This window comes from Nicotiana attenuata, chromosome 8, assembly GCF_001879085.1.
Source record: "Nicotiana attenuata strain UT chromosome 8, NIATTr2, whole genome shotgun sequence".
NCBI lineage: Eukaryota > Viridiplantae > Streptophyta > Magnoliopsida > Solanales > Solanaceae > Nicotiana > Nicotiana attenuata.
In genome coordinates this window covers 16,003,323-16,012,049 of record NC_031996.1, presented here as the reverse complement: position 1 = coordinate 16,012,049, position 8,727 = coordinate 16,003,323, and positions in this window count along the sequence as shown.

Here is an 8,727-nt window from a genome sequence, read left to right as displayed (position 1 = left end):
CCTATCAATAAGACCTCGAGTAAGGCATGTTCAAATTTATAAGACCTTACAAAAGGCATAATCCCGATCTAAAGTCAAGGCTATATATTCAAACTTGTAAGACCCCTTAAAGGGCATACCCTCGATATAGACGCCGAGCTACCTCACTCGGGGACTAAAAGGCTATGGTCAAACACAATGACTACGGTCATAAGGCTCCGGCCAAACTAACACGACCAGGGGACGCCCGACCATCGCCATAAAATCACAGGCACCAGCCTATATTATAGTTCGTACCGACCCAAGGCGTAAGAACCCAACCTCCAACCCATATTAGAGGTTGTACCGACCCAAGGCGTAGGACCATAAGTGCCAGCCCATATTAGAGGTCGTACCCACCTAACGTGTAAGAGCCTAAGCGTCAGCCTACACTAGAGGTTGTACCGACCCAATGCGTAAGAGCCTAAGAGCCAGCTTACACTAGAGGTCGTACCGACCCAATGCGTAAGAGCCTACAGGCCAGCCCAACGAGCCCCAGGGCCGATTTGTAAACCTAAGGGGTTTTCCTTGAAATCCAATTCATCTGGCTAATCATTGACAAATGTCAAAATTCAAAACAAAAGAAAGTCATACACAAGCATGAAAGGGGAAAACCGAAAGGCTTCTTTTTATATGTATATGTGAAATAATACAATGCTTCATTTACAATATTCTCTAAGATCATTGCACGCGAAATCATAAAGGAAAAGCCTAGTCTACTTCCCTCTCGGGGACTACAGCTCCATCGGCCTCTTCCTCATTATCTTCGGCACCGGACACAAGGAGCTTGGCATCGTATTCGTCCGCCTTGGCCTGTTCTATCTCTTCCGAGAGATTGAAGCCCCAAGCGTGGATCTCCTCGAGGGTTTCCCTCCAGGATCTACACCGGGAATATTCATAATTTTTTCTCTCCCGATCGAAAGCCCGTCTCAACTCAGCTCGGGCATCGGCAACGTCTTTTAAATAGACGACCACTTTCTTGTTAGCCTTAGCTCGAATCTCTTCAGCTTCAGCCCGGGCGTCCACGACCTCGACCTTCATCTTCAAAAGGTCAGACTTGAGCCTTACAATCCTGCTCGTCTGGACCAAGCTGTTTTCACGAGCATTCCAGAGTTGTACCTCGAGGGCAGAAGCCTTGGCCAAAGCATTCTTCTTGGCCACAACTTGGGCATCTATCTGAGCCTTTAGCTCATTACACTCATACTTGGCCTGACCAACTTCGCCCCAAAGGCGTTCCAGGTCCTCCGCCTCACTCTACAACTAAAGCATCAAAATATTAATCTCCGAGGATAGAAGAGAAAACGAGCATCCCCTCGAAACAAAGGTTACCTGTCTCTGAAGGCGGTCTTCATATTCCAGGCTTCGACTCATCTCGTACCGAAGATATATCAACTCCTTTGCCCTTTTATCACAAAGAAGACTGAGGGATTTCTCCCCGTCCAAGGCTTTCCGCAATCGGGCTTCACGACAGAGCAGCTCGGACTTGAGCTTGTCAAAGGTCTATGGAAAAGAAGCTCAGTGAGAAAATGAAAATGCAAAATCGAAAAACCAAAAATGTCAACCAGAACTCACCACAGAACAAGGCCGCTGAGCCTCCTCAAATGTTGAGTGTACATCTACTAGCCTGATCTCATCAGCCCCAGTCGAACCGCTCTCGACGGGGATATGATCGCTCGAAACCCCGCTTGATTTAGGAAGCACCTAGCCTTGAACATCCCTCGAATTACCTTCGATAGGAGAAGAGGATGGCAGTAGAACATCTGCATCCCTCGAAGTACCTTCGACGGGAGAAGAAAACGGCGGCAGAACATCTTCATCCCTCAAAATACCTTCGACGGGAGAAGGCGACGACGGCAGAACATATGCATCCCTCGAAGTACCTTCGACGGGAGAAGAAGACGGTGCAAAAAGAGGAGCCACTCCTCCGAGGCCAGAAATCTCGGGTATTGCAGGCTCAGCCGCCCCGGGAGGCCTCTCGGCTCGAGCCATCGATGTGTGGCCGCTCCCTTTTGTTGCACGAATGTCTACACGATGGCCAATAGGTATATTATCTACCTCAACGGTTGCATCTCCTTTTCGCCTCCGGGTAGACCCTACCTCACTGTAAATCTCCTCGCCCACCGAGGATTCCTTGTGCTTGTTATCGCTCTTCGGCCTCGAAGTCGATGATCCTCCCTTCTCTCCGACAGAGCACGGTCTCACCTCGGAAAATTCCCCAACGCCTGCAGTAAAGAAGTTAGGAAACACAGAGGGAAATATTCCCTAAAGAAAAGAATCATATGGTACTCACCGTGGTGTTTTGCCTCCCATCTACCCTTCAACAAATCTTGCCACTTACGCTCATTGTAGGTCGAGCAGGCTGCCAATTTCCGAGTCCAATCCGCCAGATCGGGGACCTCGTATGGCAACCACTGGATTGCTAAGGAAAGGGAAAGAAAACACTGTTACGGGGTCGGCCCCCACTACAAACAAAGATGCAAAAGCAAAAGTGTACCACTTACGTGTGAGATTCCATTTCTCAGGGAATGGCAGGAACTCTACGGGAATAATGTCAACAGTTCGCACTCGGACAAATCGACTCATCCACCCTCGGTCCTCGTCTTCTTCATTACTCACAAAAAAGGGCCGGTGGATCGACGTCGTAGAATTAAGCCTCGGTAATGCAAGGGCCGATACAATCAAATGAGATGGCTGAGGGTGAACTCGAGCCTGACTTTATCTGCAAATAAACTTATCGTCAACACTATCTTCTAAAATGACGGGTGAACTTGTGCCAGGGTAACCCGATATCTTCTACAAAACTCGAGCACGACTCTGTCGAGAGGGCCTAATGTAAAGGGGTACGTATATACGTTCAAAAAACCCTCTACACGAGCCATGATGCTCTCCTCAGGGGAAGGTACCTGCAGTACGCCTTTTCTCCCCATCCGCAGTCTCTCCTAACAGCCTCAAGGTGTTCCTCCCCTATTGATGAGACGAACCTCGACGCATGCTTCCGATGGCCCTGAACATTTAGAGGTCTCTCTAGTATAAAGTCCCTCCTCGAGACAAAGCATCTCGAGGCTAGCTCCCCAGACGCCAGCAGTCTACCACCGACCGAGCCGGAAACGGAGGCGGAACCCTCCTCTTCTTGGTGAGCGAATTTGGGTGTAGCATCAATAACTTCGGTGAAGCAAGGAAAGGGAGATGAAAACTTAGGCGAGCAAGCGATCATTCAATTACTAAGCCCATAGGCTACCCGAGTTCGAGCCAGTTCTCACTCGGGGACTATTCATAAAGCCTCAGGGCTTTCTTCGCCTCAAGTTCGATTTGAACGGTCTCTCGATTATTTTCGCCCAAGGGCCACCCGAGTTCGAAGTGTACCCTCGCTCGGGGACTATTTGTAAAGGCCTAAGGGCTATCTTTATTTTCAGATGATCAGGCTAACTCTCCCTCGAGGACTATCAACGAGGCCTAAAAGGGCTAAGCTTTAAAGAAAATCGAGACTCTGTTCTCACTCAATTCAGACTCAGAAGTCCCGGCAGCCTAAGTTTGTATCAGACCAATCCAGGCTTAGTCCGAGGGATGACAAAGAGTTTCAAGGAATATCATATTAACCAATCGAAACCCGAAGGGATTACTATGTTTGGGTCCAGTATTCGGACCGGTCGATAAAGTCATACACTTGGGTTTTTCACAAACACAGGCAAAATGGAGTTTAGCACAAGTCGAAGGCAAATTAAAGAAGCTTTTGTATTAATAAACGACGATTACAAAAGCCCACGAGGGGTCCTTACACAGAAACAAAGAAGCAAAGAACAACAACTACAAGGCCTGATCTACTTAGAGGGTATATCTTCGGGAGCGACATTTGCGAGAACCGTTTCCTCGGGGACCCCATTTCGATATTCAGAGCGATATCTACGAGAATCTCCTCCGAAGCAGCTACAGCCTATCATAGATCAAAAGCTTTTAACAAGCAAGGAAAATTGTGTCTTGGTGAAAAATTTGGCGAGTATGGGTCTCGTCAGCACTACTATTGTGAAGCCACTTCTTGAGACATTGCACCGGTGTGGGATGCAAAAGCTAGTAGATGATGCCACCTCACTCCACAGAAAGCAAAAGGAATGAGGTGCCACACCAGGTTGAAATTAAGAGAGATGAGCAGCGGTTCACAGTCTACAAATCTTCCGATACGGGAAGAATTTGAGGCCCTTCCCTCATTATTTCGAGCCAACAACAACAACAACAACTACAATTCAGTATAATCCCACTCAGTGATGAGAAGCTTTGAAAAAGAGCCGTGGCATGACTGACAAAGTTGCTGCCATATGACCTTATGGTCACGACTTTGGATCATAGAAATAGGAGTTTGTAGGAGGATGTAGAATGGGGAAAGGGCCGAAGGCTGTTGAAGAAAGATTGAGTGAAGTCTTGGCTCAAGCAACCCCCTATTTATAGAGAGACAATAACGTAATCAATGGAGCAATCAATTCCTTTGAGGAAACGAATCAATGACGCAATCAATGCTTTTGGGGAAACGGATCGACGACGCAATGAACGCCTTTTGGAAAGATGAACTGACGGTATAATCAATGCTTCTAGGGAGACGAACCGATGGGACATTTTCAGTCACTTGGAATGATTACGTCACGAGCATGACATCATCACGAGAGGTTCGAGAAATTCGAGGTCCGGATCGTTCCTTATCTTTTCACTCTAAGAAATGCGGGGACTATCTGTATACGGCTAAAATTGGAGAGTCCAATTTTATGATCACTATGATACTCCATAGCCCGTCTCCAGAGGGCTCGAGGTACACCTTGATGTTCGACCCCGAGGGTTCCCTATGATCGATCTCGGGGTAGTGCAAATCGGTGGCTATGATGGATAAGCGGGCAATTCCCAAGGCACGTGGTTAGAGCCGACCAGGTCTACAAGAATAGTACAAGTCCATACCGTGACATTAAATGGTTGTACCAGCCGCATATCTTTGTAATAAATGGTTGTACCAGCCGCGTATCTTTGTAATAAATGCACCTGTACCATGTTGGGATTCCCCCTCCTATATAAAGGGGACCCTTGTTATTTCTTGCACACATGATATTCAATACAACAACAAGAACATTCTCTGTTCTCTAACTCAAACATTCTCCATTGTCTCTCCTTTGATTTTATTGCTTACATTTATTGTGTTCTATTAATTGTTCTTCATTTATTACTCATCATTGATCATAAAGAGCTACCATCAAGGCTCTCAGAACTGTTAGCCCCCCATCGATCATTCCCAGCCGAGCTCATTAGCTCAACCTCGAAGCCCAGCATAAGCCAGCTCATGGCCCGATTCGCAGCAGTTCGATTTGAATAGCAACACTATCTCTCACTCTTACTTTACCTTCCTAGCTCACACTTAGCATCTATCATCATACAACTAGCATTAAAATAAATCACGTATTTTTAGAATCACAAAATCAAATTTAATTGTAATTACCATTTTTAAGGTAAACAAGCCCATATTCATATATAATAATATTGTTTATGCAAAAAAATAATTTTTTATATTTTTTAATGTTGATTTATTATTTTCAATCATTTTAGTGCACAAATAATATTTTTTATTTACTAATTACTTTTATAAATAATTTATTGATAAAATATTGGGTATTTAAAAACTAGCCTAAATTCTACCTATTTTAGGACCAAACAATGGCCCAAAACACCCAATACCTAGCCCAATTACCCTTGGCCCAAGACCAAATGACCCTGCCTAATACCCGATCGGTACCCATTTATTTTAACCCGCTCCGTTCATTTTTAAATCCCAGCCGTTGATCTTTCAAGATAAACGGCCCACATCATTCCCTACGGTTTTAATTACCCTAGCCTAAAACCCTAACCCAGTTCCCTCTAATCTGCCGCCCCTAAACGCTCTCAATCTCTACACTATCTTCTCCTACGAACCCTAGCCGCCGCCTCTCAAAACCCTTGCCCTAATCCCTCTTCTAATGGCATTTCCCTTTCATGTACTTACCGTATTAGTATATTTCCGCTATTGGTTGATTCTCCATGGTATCACCTAGTACTCGCCTAAACATGGGAAGTATTACCACTTTGATTCTGTCTGATTGACTCTCATCTCTTGATTCTGGACGATATTCTGTCTACACACGTTTTATTCTACACCGTGTGAGTCCGATTTTGTTTGTATTTTGTTGATTCTTACTTACCCTAAAACTAGGGTTTTCAGAACTCTTTAGATCGAACCAAAATTGGTTTAAATCTCTGATTTTGAGTGTTATTTTGTCTATATTCATCCTATTATGTGTAAGTTTGATTTTTTGTTTAGATTTTGCCAGTTTTTTCTTAAAAGTTAGGTCTCTCTCTTAAAATTAATTTTCAGATCAATTTGCATGATTATTTACTTTGATGGGTTGCTTAAATTACTGGGTTTCCTTGTTTGTTACTCGATTCTTACCACTATATAAACCCCTGTCACACCTCCTTTTTACTTACTACACCCGCGGAAGAGGGTATGGTAAAGGGAGTTATTTCCAACTTGAAGTGACAATCGGAACGGGATTATTTATTTAAGATCAGAGTCGCCACTTGGGATAGTTATGGTGTCCCAAGTCACCGGTTTTAAATCCCGAATCGAGGAAAGATTGAATCTGTTTTACAGTCAGCGAACCAGAAATCCGAGTAAGGAATTCTGTTAACCCGGGAGAAGGTGTTAGGCATTCCCGGGTTCCGTGGTTCTAGCACGGTCGCTCAACTGTCATATTTGGCTCATTTGTTTGATTTTAGTACATGTTTTAATCTATGTGCCTTTTAACTTTTGAAACGCTTTTATTATTATTATTTTTAGAGAATTGCAACGTCGTGAAAATGCGTCTTGAACCACGTTGCACCAGTGCACCCGTGATCGTTAACACATTTCGACTTCGTTGAGATTTGGATTTGGGTCACATAAATGTGCACCCGAATTTAGGGAAGTAATATTAAAGTACGCGCCTAAAGCAGCTACGTGTTTATTATATTTGGGGAAGGCCGTGAAATTTGCTAAGCGGCGTATCCCGAAATCTAAATTTTATATAAAGCATTATCGAAGACCCGCAACTTATATTTTGGCGAGGCTCGTGTAATTTTTATTCAGGGAAAGGCAGTCTTAAAGCAACTATATTTTTTATTTGTCTCCAGCAGCGCAAGAAAAATCCTAAAGTTTGTTATTGAACTGAAGTAAGTTAAATGGTAATTATGTGTCAAGGCCACTGATCGGGCTCTGAGATAAGCCCAACGAAGGAGTATTGTACCCATGCTCTTCTAACAGGCTGCCAGTTATTTTGGCTCCTGCAAGCTGCCAGTCCAGGCCTAAGCCCAAACATCCTGGGGATAGGCTATAGGGCCTGGATTTAAATTAAAAGAAGAATTCTGATTCAATTAAACCAAAACTATTGAAATTACTCTACTCTCTTTAAATGAAACGACTGATTTATGGGCTATGCATACTGATTTTAAAGGCGTATCAGAATCTAGAATCGAACGTGCATTACACTGAGCTACTGCTTTCATGCTTGCGTTATTTGATTTCAAAGTTGTATTTAAACTAATCCTGCTATGCTACTGTTCTAAAATGCCTTAACAAGTACAGAATTCAAAGTCCATAACAGTCCAGAATAACAGTCCAAATGTATCTATTATTCATACACTCAAAACTACTAACTAACACCAATTACATTTATCCAACTAAACAACGTTCAAATGAGCCTAGATTTGGCAGTATTTCCATTTCCACTTCACTTCACAGCTAACATCAAGGTGAATTCATAAACGTGTACCTGGGATTTGAATTGAAATAGGAAAAGGAAAGATTAGCAGCAGTAACAGCTTCAGCAGCAACTCAAAGAACCAATTTAAAATCTCAACAACAGACCAGCACAGATTCAGCAGTTCAGGATAAATTGGAAAGCCCACAGAGTTCACAGGTCAAACCAAAATGGCACCAAATAACCAGAGATGAACCCAGGACTGACACAACCAGTAAACAAACAACACTCGAACTAAGCAGACCTCATGCACACATAACTCGAACAACTTGTGAATATCAACATTGAGCAGAATCAGATGAGTTCAGGTTATTTCTGATCCTTAATGAGCTAGACAATTGAATTAAGGACTGGAATCTGAAGGTGAGCAAAGGAGAAATTAATGAAACAGTAATTTTTTTTTGATTTTTTTCTATTGTTTTTCTGGAAATTTTGAGAGAACTAAGATCCAAGGAAGGGTTGGATTTCAGATTTCTGATCTGAACCTTGTGGAGAATCCGGGGGATTTTTGATGGCTAAAAAACTCTCTCATCAAGGCAAATGAATGCCTATTTATAGGTGAACCTAGGGTCCAATTTCAGATTTTCCTTTTACCCCTTAGTCCCTATTCTAATTTCAGTGTTTACCCTTTACTTTCTGACTTGTTACACAAGTAACTACCCTAAGTTTATTAAAACCTACACTATAGTCCATCCTAGAAGGTTCTATACTTATTACAATCCCTATTCTATCCTTACCCCCATTCAAAAATTACCAAATCTGATAAAAGTACTCTTTTCCCATGCCAAAACTACCCTTTGAACCTCCTGAAATTACTGGCTAGACCAAAACCCTTTTACTGTAATTGCTGGTCACTATCTTGTTCAGCTATAGCCAAAAGATCCCACCCAATCGAATTGTTGCACAA